Raw genomic sequence first — 13681 nt, 5'->3', positions numbered from 1 at the left:
TTTGTGCGGTACGCACTGCCAAGATATAGAGGGTGGGTAGTCTGAACCCCACCCCTGTGCGGACCACATGACCATTTTGTGCAGTCCTTATTAGACCCTGTGCGGCCGCACTCCATTGTGTTCGGTCAACACTGGGTGGTTTTTGCAATACTATTTGCAACTTTTCCTTCTGTCTGTATTTCTTTTTCTTGAGTGTTCTTGACTACTGTCTAATGATTCTAACAAGTATATTTGAATTGTGCTTGCAGACAAAGGTTAAACAACGAGGCAAAGGATCCAAACAACCTTGAAGAGGTGAATCTTCCCGGGGAGGGAAAAACAAAATGGTTAAACTCACTCCCCAATCTAGGCAAAACATCAAAAACATGAGGAAGGCCATAAAAGCTACTGACAGAGCCATTGATATGTCCGGGAGTTAGTACGAGCGCTCCCGGAAGATCTCTTCGGACTCAATCCCAGAATACATCCCTTATCCGAAGAGGCACAGACTGAGAGACACTCCACCCACTTCCCCCCCCTGCCCAAGCATCAATGAACATTTCTTCTGGGTCGTCTGAAGGCTCAGCAGCAGGTAGTGGGGATGAATACTCTACCTCACCCACAGCTTCATTATCTGGAGAGGGTGCCGTAAGAGATAAGGATGAAATAGGGGAGAGGAAGAAAGCCGGAGGTTTGGCAAGATAGATTCGTGAGTAAGGTGGCGTACCAAAATTTCGGGAGTGGTGACCGGTGAGAAAGTTGATCCCGGAGCGGAGTTTCATTGATAGAGACCTGCTACCTCACAATCCCAACGTGAGGAGGTAGTTTAGGACAAAAGTGGGTTGGGAGAGTTTTCTGGATGAGTGTGTGGACGCTAACGAACACTTGGTCAAGGAATTCTACTGCAATGTAGCCCACATCAAAAAGGGCTCCAAAATGACCAAGGTTTGGAATCTGAAAGTGTTATTTGACGAAAAATCAATAAATGAATACCTTGGCTTTAATGAGGAGGACGAGACCCTGTACATGACGAAGATGGAAATGGGTGAGGAGGTTCGTCCATGGTTGGCACAATACCTGGCAATCTTAGGTACCACCCCCGACTGGTTGAGTGTTGGAGTCAAGATTTTGAGACGGAGTTTAAACTTTGAGGCACGGGGGTGGGAGACCTTTGTATATAGCCGGTTGGACCCCACAACATATTATAACTCTCTCCCTCTCCACCGGGCGGTGTTAGTGGCTTCTATAATAGTGGGGTACCCCATCAACGTGGGGAATGTGATGTCGCAGATTATTATAATTGTAGGCGTGGAGCATGACAGAAACTATCCATTCCCCAATTTCCTCACAATGTATTTCCGGGACTTGAAAGTGGACAAGAGGTCTTTCGACATCAAAGTCAAAGCGAAGGCCCTCTTTTCTTGGTATAGCATGCTGGGGGATGACAACCCCAAGAGCAAGAACTTCAAAGGTATTGCTACTGCTCCAACTGGCCAGTCTGAAGAGCCAGTTGTGGTAGTGGCTCCTGCTGAGCCTACCTCTACTTCCACAGACATCCCTCCCGGTCCTTCCACATCCACAGCTGTTCCTGATAGCCCATCTACCTCAGTAGGCCCGGAGATTCCATCTTCCCGGGCCCATCCTATTACTGCCCACCGACTAAGCCAGGCGCTCCTTAGTATCAACAACTGGATGCAGACTGCCTCATCCAAGTTATCCACCCTCACTACCGTGGTAGAGGCTCAGTCGGCACCTCCAACCCTATAGGTTCCCCAGTCAATCGAGGATGATCTTAGAGAGATTTTAGACAACCAGAAGAAAATCCTCGACACTCAGGTAGTGCTCTCAAAGGCAGTTGATTCACATAGAAAGGCTCTCAAGGAGCTTGCTCGGGAGCACAAGAAGCTGAGGAAGACACGGGCCTCCAAAGAGTCCGTGAAGGAGCTGAGAGTAGATGTAGACAGACTGAAGGCGGATCACCTGCCTTGAGATTTATTGCTCCAGGACCCAACACCAGCAGTTCATATAGAGCTGGAGCAGTCACAGAGGCCTCCCAAGAGAAAAAGGATGATCCTTCGAGCTGATGAGGCAGTCATCCAGCTGGCTGACCCACAGGAGACCTCTTCCAGTCAGCCACAGGGTGCACTACCTACAGAGCCTGTCCAAGTCCAGGCCCAGCTCCCAGTAGAAGAGCAAAAGTCCACAAGGGACCAGTCTGAGGTCCTCGAGCACAGAGAGGACCCAGGGACCACAGATGACCCTATGCAGACAGACAGGACATAGGGAGTTTCTTATATCCTTTTTCCTCTTATCTTTTTGGTGCTTTATTTAGACTAGTTGGCATTGGGGACAATGCCAACTTTCATTTGAGGGGGTAGGCCCTACCTGTTATTCAATCGGATGATTGTATATATATTTGATACATTTTTATGCTTTCTTGATTTTTCATCTTTGGTCTGTATATAATTTTGATATTTCATTACATTTATCGTACTTTTATTTTACTTTGGGTCTGTATATAAAGTTATGTTTCATTGTACATATTCATCCCATCTATTGTATATTCAAATCCCCTCTTGTATATATTCATTCTATTTTCCGCAAATTTTTTGTTTTTAGCTTCTTATTTGTGATTCATAGCTTCTTGTTTTCAAAGTTTGCAATAAGCCTTTGGTTTTCTTAATGCCACGATTCTTTCCAAAGGTGGAGTGCTGTGTGAACCGGGTGGCTCTTCCCAATGATGGATGGTGTGACAACCTTCTTAAGTGTTTGAGCCCGTTTTTTCTTTTTGTTTTTAGTAGTTGGTAGTTAAGGGTACCTCAAACAAAGCTTCACTTGGGCCTAGCACATTTACCTTTGATCTTATGGTCAAAAACAAATTGTTGTGTTTAGGATGGTGAAAGTCGTGACCTTGAGACTCTTGTGTTGACCGATAATCATCAAGTGGTTTTTCGGGACCATTGTGTGCTCAAATCGTATCTAAGGTCGTTGTGGGCCCTCGACTCTATGTCTTTAGCAATCTCTTAGCTTGTGCGGTGAGTAATTGAATTGCAAGTCCAAGTCCCAAGCCATTGGTCTAGAACTTGCCCTGAATGTTTGTTGAGGCGAAATCCTAAGTGAATTTTGACTTGAGACATGATTATAGGTTCTCCTTGATCCAAATGATAGTTTGAATAATTCCATATCCTACCAATGATAAGATCCCTAGTCAACCCTCTTGAGCCTTAGACCTTTTTTCTTGCAAGAACTATGATACAAGCCTATACCCGTTCTAAAAGATACCCTCTCTTGGTAACCGATCTTTCCTTTAGCACATGGCAAAAATATAAGTTTGGGGGGAGAGACGAGGATTGTAACAAAGTGGTAGAAAGGCACAAAAATAAAGAAAAGGAAAGACAATAAAAAAAGAAGCAAAAATACAAAAAAAAAATGTCCAATGTGAAAAAGAATAAAAAGGGATTCAAGAAAAGCAAAGAATGAAAGGTGTGGAAAGTTGAAAAAGGAGACAAAGTTTGAAATGCATAAGAAAGAGTGACAGTGTGTCTCTCTAACCCTTTAGAAAGAAGTGAAATGACTCAAAGAGTCAAGTGAATATATGCCAAATGAATCATAAGAAGTGCTTAAGGGAAGATGGAACCTACTTAGACCAAAACATTCCCTACCTTGAACCAAAAGCCTTCATAATGTTTCCACAAAAGCCCTATATGATCTTGAGTTGAATGAAGCTTACATTAGTGGATACTCACATAAGGGGCAAGAATATGGTACTTAGAGCAGGACTTGTGACTTTTTCTTGAGAAAGATGAGTGAATTTCCATTAACCTCATTTTGCGTGCCACTAATTCTAAAGGTGAAGTTTGCTTAGGGAGAGTTGAGGATATATGAATTTGAGTTCTATAATGACCAAAGTAATTGAAAGAGTTCTTTGATGTGTTGAGTCAACCCTTGATGCTCTTGTGTCGCACTTAACCCATGGTGTTTCAATGAGTAAATGTTGTTAATGATTCATTTATATTGAGGGCAATTGTTAGTCACAATTGATACTAGTTGAGGTTGCTTTAGGACAACTAAAACTTCTTGGATTTCCCCTTAAGGGGTGTCTTATTTTGTTTGCTTGAGGACAAGCAAAACCTTAAGTTTGGGGGAGTTGATAACTAGGGATTTTGACGCATTTTATACTCCTTCTTGCTTATGCTTTGATTAGAAATTCACACAAAATAGTCCCAAAAGGCTCACAAGTTGTGCTTGATTGCAGGTTTGCTCAACAAAGTGATAAAATGTCAAAGATCAGCTCAAAAGGAGTAAAACTTGCACAAGTGCCAAATACAAGACAAGCTCAGGCAAAATAGGCCCAGTGCGGCCGCACACCACTTTGTGCGATCTGCACTAGGAGATTTAGAGAGCATGATTTCCAAGCTAAGAGGCAGTGCGGCCGCACTAGGTTTTGTGCGGTATGTACTAAAGGCAATGCAGCCACACTACCATTTTGTGTGGTCCGCACTAGAAGCCTCCGCGGTCGCAGTCCATTCTGTGCGGTCTGCGGAGCTCGAGTTCAGAGAACAAGATCTTCAAGTTCAGAGCCCTAGTGCAGCCGCACACCATTTTGTGCGGTCCGCACTAACCCCGCATAGGCATTTTTGTCCAGATTTTTCAGCTTAGTATAAATAGATTCTTTTTCCACTTTTAGGGAATCAAACAGTTTTTAGAAGCAGCTGCGCTCGTGGGAACGACTCTTGTAGCCATTTTGGGCAATTTTATCTACTTTGCAACATTGAATCTTTATTTTTATCTTAGTAATTAATTAATATGAGTTTATCTTCATCTATTTCTTGTTTTTCTTCTTTGAATATGAGTAGCTAGACCCTATAGCTAGGGTTGTGGCTCAACCCTAGTGTGGGTAATTGATGGGTCTTGTAATTTAGGGCTAAATTGACTATGAGTATTTGATATTTGGGTCAATTTCATGGTTAATTGCTGAATTAGTGGTTGCAAATAATAGTTTGTGTTTAGTTGACTAGGGCTCTTCTTGAGAAAGAGAGCCCAAGTCTCTGAAATTGATCCAACAAGGAATTAGGGCGTACTCAAGAGATTGATAGCCCCAATTAAAGGGTTAAACCTCGAGAGAGTAATACCCGACTTGAACCCTAAGTTGCTTGTGTAAATTTGCATACCCAGTTGGTCTTGAGAAAGTCAATTGGGCAAAATCACTTGAACCACCGAGAGGTGTAGAGTGGGTAAAGTAGTGCAACGGTTATATCATACTCTCCAATCATGTCAATTGTGCCTTAGACTCAAGTACCCGTCAATTGACCACCTAGGTGGATGTCATTACCCTAGTTCCCTTTAAACCATTTGAATTACCCTTTTAGCTTATCTCTTAGCTTAATCTAGTTGCAATTATAATCTGTAGTTTGATAAAAGTAGAATTATAAAAAAAAAACCCAAAAATGATTAGAAGTGTAATTTGGAATACTTACGCAATCCTTAAGCTAAATAGACACTAAATTCCAATTCTAGCTCTGTATGGATATCGATCTTGACCCAAAATCAGGTAAAAGCTGCTTCGACCCTCTCTCGCTACATAATTAGTAGTGCGGAGTAGGCTGAGATCAGCACGGAAGAATTCTCGGAGTATATCTCGTGGAAATATTGGGTATTAGAGGTGTGTCATGTGTTCGGACGGCAAAATTGGAATCAGATATGGTGATTCTTGTGCTATATGGAGTTGGAGACTGGGAGTTCTCACATACAGGTTATGTTGTGGTTGTGGGTCGCATGTATCGGTGCTGTATAGTGACTAACGGGGTTTGGAGACTCGAGTGGATCTTTTGCGGCTTGGTATATTATATTTTGATGTAATATTAGGTACAGACTGGTTGTCTCCATATCGTGTTATTCTGGACTATTACGCTAAGGCAACGATGTTGGCTATGCCGGGAATGACACGGATTGAGTGGCGAGGTTCGACGAATTATGTTCCCAACAAGGTGATTTTATTTTGAAGACTCAGCGGATAGTTTGGAAGGGTTGTCCTTCTTATTTGACCTTTGTGATGGGTTTCAGGGCAGAAACTTCTTCTATGGATTCAGTTCCGGTGGTGAGGGATTTTCTGAATATGTTTCCTGCTATCGAGCATGTCGTCGGACAAGGTTGTTGATTTTGGTATTGATTTGGTGCTGGACATCATATCGTATGGCACCGGTGGAGTGAGAGAAGTTGAAGGAGAAACTTCAGGAACTCCTTGACAAGGGGTTAATCGGTAGGCCTATATGGATATGTGTTCTGCATCGGGACGACTTTGTTGACTTCGAGTTGCTATTGGTGAGAAAGGTGTTGATTCGGTTGTTATTGAGCTATTAGTGTTCTGAGGTGATCTATGAGTTACTTTTCTGTGTTGCGAGACGTTATGATTTGTTGGTTATAGGCACATATGGTATGGTTCTGTTGGGGTTTCATAATGGAAGTCAAGCGGGAAGAGTATTTGGGTATTGCTCGGTGAATGACGTATCAGTTATGTCCTTTCGGGTTTGTGTGGTGTTATGTTATTTGCTTCACCGTAATTATGAAGATTTGCATTGGTTCTAGACATCCAATTGCGCGTGATTTTCGATTTTTGAGCAGAGTGACTTGAGGTGTTTCATGTGGACCAATGTTTGGATAGGGTCGCGCATTGCAGCGAAGTTATGTGGAGGCATGATCCTTCGGGCTAAATTCGTGTGTTCTATTTCTACGATGTGTGACGGGTTTTCAGCATAGCGTGTGGTGGTACTAGTGAGCTTGCGGTACAACTCTCTCATTTGAGTCATTTTTCATGATTTGAGTATGTTCGGATTATTGCTGGTTGGTGTGCGGATTTCACGAGATGTGGCTTTGGATTGTATTCGTGTTGGATTAGATGAGATCGTTGGGATCAATAATGAATACAAACGGATTCGATTTCAGCATGTTAGAATGATAATATCGAGGTTCGGCTCCGAAATTTGCCATGGTCCTTGCCAAAGGAAAAGTGGCTTCATGAGTGGTTGATCTAAGGAATGGTTATGACTTTCTACATGGTTCATTTATCATTGGCAGTATATGAAAGTGTTGGGATGAGACTTTAGTTGATAAGAGGTTTACTATCGGTATTCGGTTGTTGTGTGCAGCTATTGTGATTAGAAGTTATCGCTACAAGTGTTTGAGTTATGTAGTATATCATGTAATTGCACCTGAGATTGCAGGTATGGGTTAATACAGCTTGTTCGGGCTTATTCAGAGTATAGATGTGAGATTCTGATCTTATGGATGATTTCAGAAGCGAAAATGTGGTTCTAAGGTTTGTGGGCTATGTTGGATTGTGAAATTTCAGTTACATTGTGGTATCAGACCGATATGAGATAGGGTAACGTGGGATCACCCCCGGGTATCTACATGGTAAGGTTAATCAGCGAATTGTTGGTTTTTGGAACAATTATGAGCACGTTCGAAGACGAACGTATGTTTAAGTGGGGGAGGATGTAACAACCCGACCGGTCGTTTTGAGCTTTTGCACTTCGCTTGCCAGTTCTCGGGTATGCTAGCCCCGTGTGATGTATTATGACTTATGTGAATCGTCGGTTTTGGTTTTCAGGGTAATCAGGATGAATTTGGAAGAATAAGCCTCAGTTTGAAGTTTAAAATTTGAAAGGTTTGACCAAGATTTGACTTGTTAGTATATGATCTCAGATAAGAATTTTTTATGATTTGGTTAGCTCTGTTAGATGACTTAGGACTTAGGAGTGTGATCGGAATGTGTTTTGGAGGTCCGTGGAAGGTTTAGGCTTGAATTGGCTAAATTGGGATTTTAGCTTTTCCGGTTGATAGGTAAGATTTTTGACTTCATAACTCGTTTATATGTGATTAAAGGCCTAATTAGTGGTGAAATGTTGGGAAAAATCAGTGCAAAAATGGGTAATTAGGGCTTGAGATTAAGAGACTTTTGAGTGGGGATTTGAGGGGCCATTTGAGGTCCGATTTTGATGTTCTTGACATGTATAGACTCGTGGGAGGATGAGGATTCTATTAATGTGATTTTTGTCGGGTTCCGAGGCATGGGCCCGGGGGACGAGTTTGAGCAATTTCGGGATTTATGTTGTAAATTGATTATTTTTGCATGGGCTTCGTTCCCTTAGCATATTTTGACGTTGTGATTCTGATTTGGATAGATTCGTCGCGAGTTGACGATGATTCGAGGAGCAAAAGCATTGCGGGCTAGAGTTTGGACCGAATCAGGGTGAGTAATAATTTTAAATATTGTCCTGAGGGTATGAAACCCCGGATTGCACATCGTTGTGCTATATTAAGGTGACACACACACTAGATGACGAGCGTGAGGTCATGCACTGTTAGGGATTGTGACTTAGTCCATCCCGAATGATGATTTTACCGCGTATTTGACTGAAAAACTATTTGCTATCATCATGTTTTGGGCTGAATGCCATATTTGGGCCTCGTTCCAACTATTTAAACCCTTAGGAGATTTTTAGTGATATTTGCTCACTGTGTTGACTTTATACTTGTACTCAGTCATGCTATATTCTACTGTTTTCATAACTCAGCCATGCTTACTCTACTTTAACACTTAAAATGATATTTTAAATGATGTTTTGGGCTGAGCACCATGTTTTACTGTTGCCCGAGTGGCTTGTGAGTTTTGATTGAGTAAGGCCGAGGGCCTATGTTGTGAGGAAACACTGATTATGATTATGAGGCCAAGGACCAGAGATTTGTACGCCACGAGGTGGCTTGTTGATATGAGGCCGAGAGCCTAGTGATGATGCCACGAGATGACTTGATATTGCACTTGGGACGTAAGGGGCCCTTCCAGGAATCTGCACACTCCCAGTGAGCGCGGGTACCCATTGTGATATGAGATAGAGCCCGAGGGGCTGGTATTGTTCCATGTGTTGCCCGAGGGGCTGATTCTGTTGGTATTGTGCCAGAGGGGCGGTTCTTTATGTGTTTATCTTTTCTACCTGACTGTCTTTTACTTGCTTAACTGTTTAAAAAGGCATTTTAAGAAGCTTAAACTGAACTAAAGTGACTTTGCATACTTTTACTATTTCATTACTTTTACTGGCTTTTACTGCTTCCTTATAGCCTGATGTGCTTTACGTGATTTCTTATTACTTAGTCTACATTTATTATTATTACTCACTGAGTTGGAGTACTCACTTTACTCCCTGCACCTCGTGTGCAGATTCAGGCGCTTCAGGTTCCGTTAGCGAGTGTTGATCCTTCTAGCTCAGGCGAATTCAGAGATCCTCTAGGTAGCTGCCGGCGTTCGCAGCTCAGAGCTTCTTCCCTTATTTTATTTTCTCTATTTTAGCTCTGTATTAGACTATGTAGACTCTTCAGACTTGTAGTATAGTGATAGATGCTCATGAATGGTAACACCCCGATGTCGAGTTGTGTTGGTTTTTACTTCCGCAAATTGTACTGTTCACTGCTTATTTTAAGATTTTATCATGTTTAAGACTTAATACTTATTATTTTAATTGCTTAAGATTGAAATGGGAAAGTGTCGGCTGGTCTTGTTTTCAAGATAGGTGCCATCACGATCGGGGCCGGGTTTAGGGTCGTGACAGACAAGGCCGTACAATCTTTCACCTATACGACATATGTCCACAAGCCTCTAAGAGTACATAAATATCATAAAGGTCGGGACAGAGTCCCGCCATACCAAACAATACACGTCTAAATCATACTAACCAAACACACAACTCCGAAGCAAATGGAGCGCCCCAATATCTTCTGCTGAGCTGATAGCCTACTTGGAGGTTTCTCGACCTGTCTGTCTAGAACTGCGGGCATGAAATGCAGCATCCCCAAGCAAAAGGGACGTCAGTACGAAATAATGTACCGAGTATGTAAGGTAATGTACTGAAAGCTGAAACTGAACTGATAATATAATAACTGCAAGTAGCTGGAAGTCAAAGATAATCTAAAGATATGCTTACCTGCTGATACTGACTCAACTCTCTCAATATAGTAAGTAAAATAGTTGTCCGGCCCTATAAGACTCGGTATATATATGTAACTGCTATGTCGTAGTAGCTATAAGGCTTGACATATATATATATATATAACTGCTCTGCCGTAGTAGGCTCGCTCATAGGCGCTCGGCCATACTAGGCTCTATATCTCGACCATGATGGTCTCGCTCATAGGCGCACGACCACAGTAAGCTCGGTATATAACTTACCATCTGATCAGAGGTTGCCCAATAGGGGCCTACCCATCGATTATAGCTCGATGGTAATGAAAATACTTTTAATACTGTATATATGTAAATTCTCTGCTCTCTTGACTGAAAGAAGAAAATGCTCAATTGAATATGAAGTCCCAATAAGGAGAATATTGTAACTTACAAAACTAGGAAATATACGTAATTTGAGAGACTAGCCAAATATACGTAAATTTCGGGATATGAATTTTTCTTTATGGCTCGTTATCAAACCTGCGTAATGATGCGATCATGCTAAAATGAAGAAAAAGCTTAGCCTTAACATACCTGGAGTAGGAAAAACTCCGTATAATATTCTGTTGGAAACTTTCGTGGATTGAACTTAGAACCTAAAAAATCGGATTTAACCTTTTGCCTTTTTGAAATTCTTGAACGTATCAAGCTTCCCTTGTTTTGAAATTTTGGGAAAGAATTAAGTTTTTGAACTAGGAAAAAAATGGAGGAGTATGTATCTTGTTCGGATTTTGACGTTATTTTTTGGTTCTGTTTTGTCAATGTCAAAATTGAATGGAACAAGTCCATTTTGTTTGAAATAAATTGCTTCTGTTCCCAACGTTCTTAGCTTTTTAAGCCAAAGGCATATAGGCTTGGCCTTTTACAAGGAATTCCATGGATAAGATATTCAATTCTTATCAAGATTTAACTTAGTCATCATTTGGTTACTACATGGTAGCCATTTGGCAAGGTGACTTAAGAGTCATCTTTGCCATATTTTGGCTCTATGCCACGTGGACGGGTGGGCAAAGATTATCAATTTTTATCCACTTATTAGTTAATTGAGTAATGTCCTGTTAATCGGTAATTAATTAATTACCCGTATAATTTTATAAAAAATTTGCCTCGAATTACTTAAAATACTACTCTCTTTTAACACGCCTTGTACACCTTACTATCATGGCTATGCGGTACCTTGTATGATACTAGTCCATAAATATTGAATATTTTAGCTCGGGCCATATTTTATCTCAAAATGCCAAACTTCGACGAAATTCATTTTCTTCGATATTACTTACCCTCTCACCTTCACGAATTTACTAATCACTTGTGAAATAGCATAATCATTATAACCTCCAAATAATCTTTTACTTTGACTGATGTCAATTACCTTATGACAAATTCCACGTACAATACTTCAGGGTGCAACACTGATGTAACTTAATACTGCAAAGTGTAACATCACCGTAATATAATACTGCTGGGTATAACATCATCATAATATATTATTGCAGAGCATAATATCGTCGTAATATAATACTACGGAATGTGATATCGACATAATATTACGGGGCGTAATAGCCATGATGTTTGTGTGGTTATAAATCTTCTCATTAAGGGTAAAATGAGTAAAATGAATAGTTTAAAGTTGAATTATTTTCAAATTTAGAAATGTGTCATTTATTTTGGAACAAACTAAAAAGGAAAGTACCTCATCTAATTTGAAACGGAGGGAGTATTAAGTAAGGGGTAGTTTGGTTAAGAAATAAGTTATATTGGACTGTACTACTAAACATTAAGTTATATTGGACTGTACTAATAAACATTAAGTATTAAAAAGCACTATTAAGTACGAAAATTGATTTAATAAATAAGCAGTTACGTGTTTGGGTACAAGTGCTGAAATTGATGATAAGTTGCTGCAGTATTTGATAAAAAAGTGCCAATAAGCTCTTCTTTTGTTAAAATGACTTAAATAACCTTTGAAATGTTTATACTTATAAGGGCGTAATTTCTTTAAAATTTTAGATTCCAGACGGTTCAAATACAAAATATTCTATTTGTCATTTTATTTTAAATACAACTGTGCTTAGATACGATAAATTTTATGATAAATACTTTATTTTATGATAAGCATATAATCATAAGTTATACTAATAATTAATAAATTGACAAAAGTTTCTAAGTAAAAATAAATCTAAATAGGATAAAATATTTAAAAAGAAACAAACTCTGTCTTCATCACCACAACTCTAAGAAAATAATACACCAAAAATTTGATATCTCTTCATTTATTACATACAATTCAAAGATTAATACACAATCACATAGATATAAATATGCAAAGAAATAGAGAATTTGCTTATCTTAAATAGTCAATGAGAATTGCAAATTTGAAGAGGCAGGGGAGTTTAGGTTGAAAAAAATACACGGGACTGTGAGTATTGATGTAGGAGTTTTGAAAAACGAATATTTTAAGGATAAAATAGTAAAATTTTTGGTCAAACTTAAAGTGCTTATAAGCTTAAAATTTATAAGCTGGGAGTGACCAGGTTATGGCTTATTTTTTTACTTATAAGCATTTGACTTATAAATATTTTTAATTTTTACCAAACGCTATCTACGCCGAAAAGTGCTTATAAGCTAATTTGACCAACTTATAAGCTTAGCCAAACACTCTCTAAATTAGTAATGCAGAAATTATTTTTTATTGGGCGTTATTGGTTTATTATTGTATTACAAAATTGAATATACAGTCTATAACTTAAACTTACGTTTGATTTAAAATTGTAAGCAAAATTTATTTACAACTACACTCCTATAGGGCTAAGTATTTCATAACTGATTAAAGACGCGACCATTGCACTATGAGTGACAGTCAACACTAGTCCCACTATAATTTCCTTTGCTAAAATACCTTTAATGCATGTATCATTAAAATGAATAATAACTGTTGAGAGACTTTATTTATTGGAGCGAACAACAGCAGAATATAGAATAGTTGGAATGGAATTACATGAGCATAGGAAATAGAAAGAATGCAATCAAAATGAGCTACTGGATTAGAAGAGGAAATACAATTCACAAGCCAATTAGTTGGAACTTCCAATTAAAGGTGGGCGCAACTCTTATTTGTCATTACACAAAAAAAAGGCTTCCCCTACAGTTGCTGTTTTTAGGCCATGAATCAGGGACTTACTTCTCTTTTATGTACAACAACCTCAGGCCTACACTTTCTTTTACCACCCACTTCAATCAAAAGCAGATTTAGGGGCGGAAGGGGATCAATCCATTGTTCAAAAAATATTTGCTTGAACCATATAAGTTGTAAGTATATTTCATTATTAATTATTGATCGTATGGTTGGATTTGACACTTTACCATTGACATGTTTAGTGGAGTAAATGCTGTCTCTTTTGACAACACTAATGAAACACTCTTTTGCCTCATACATCTATTTATTTACGTAAAAGATATAAGTTGTTCTTTTTACATATAGATTTGAAAATAATTAAATCACGTAATTGTATTTGCGTAAGACAAGTGTGTTTTGAATTAGGAGGTAAATTATATTATTTTTCTGCTTCTCCTCTCTTAAGATAAAAGAAATGAAAATACTTGAGACGTAAAAGAATCCTAGTAGTAGTATTTACTATAATAGTGTATGGAATAACAATATTTAATTGTCCTAATATCCAGCCAATGTGGCCTAATAGTCATTCA

The sequence above is a fragment of the Nicotiana tabacum genome, chromosome 6 (assembly GCF_000715075.1).
Source record: "Nicotiana tabacum cultivar K326 chromosome 6, ASM71507v2, whole genome shotgun sequence".
NCBI classification, from domain to species: Eukaryota; Viridiplantae; Streptophyta; class Magnoliopsida; order Solanales; family Solanaceae; genus Nicotiana; species Nicotiana tabacum.
The sequence above is the reverse complement of the archived record's forward strand: the minus strand, read 5'-3'. Positions refer to the sequence as shown.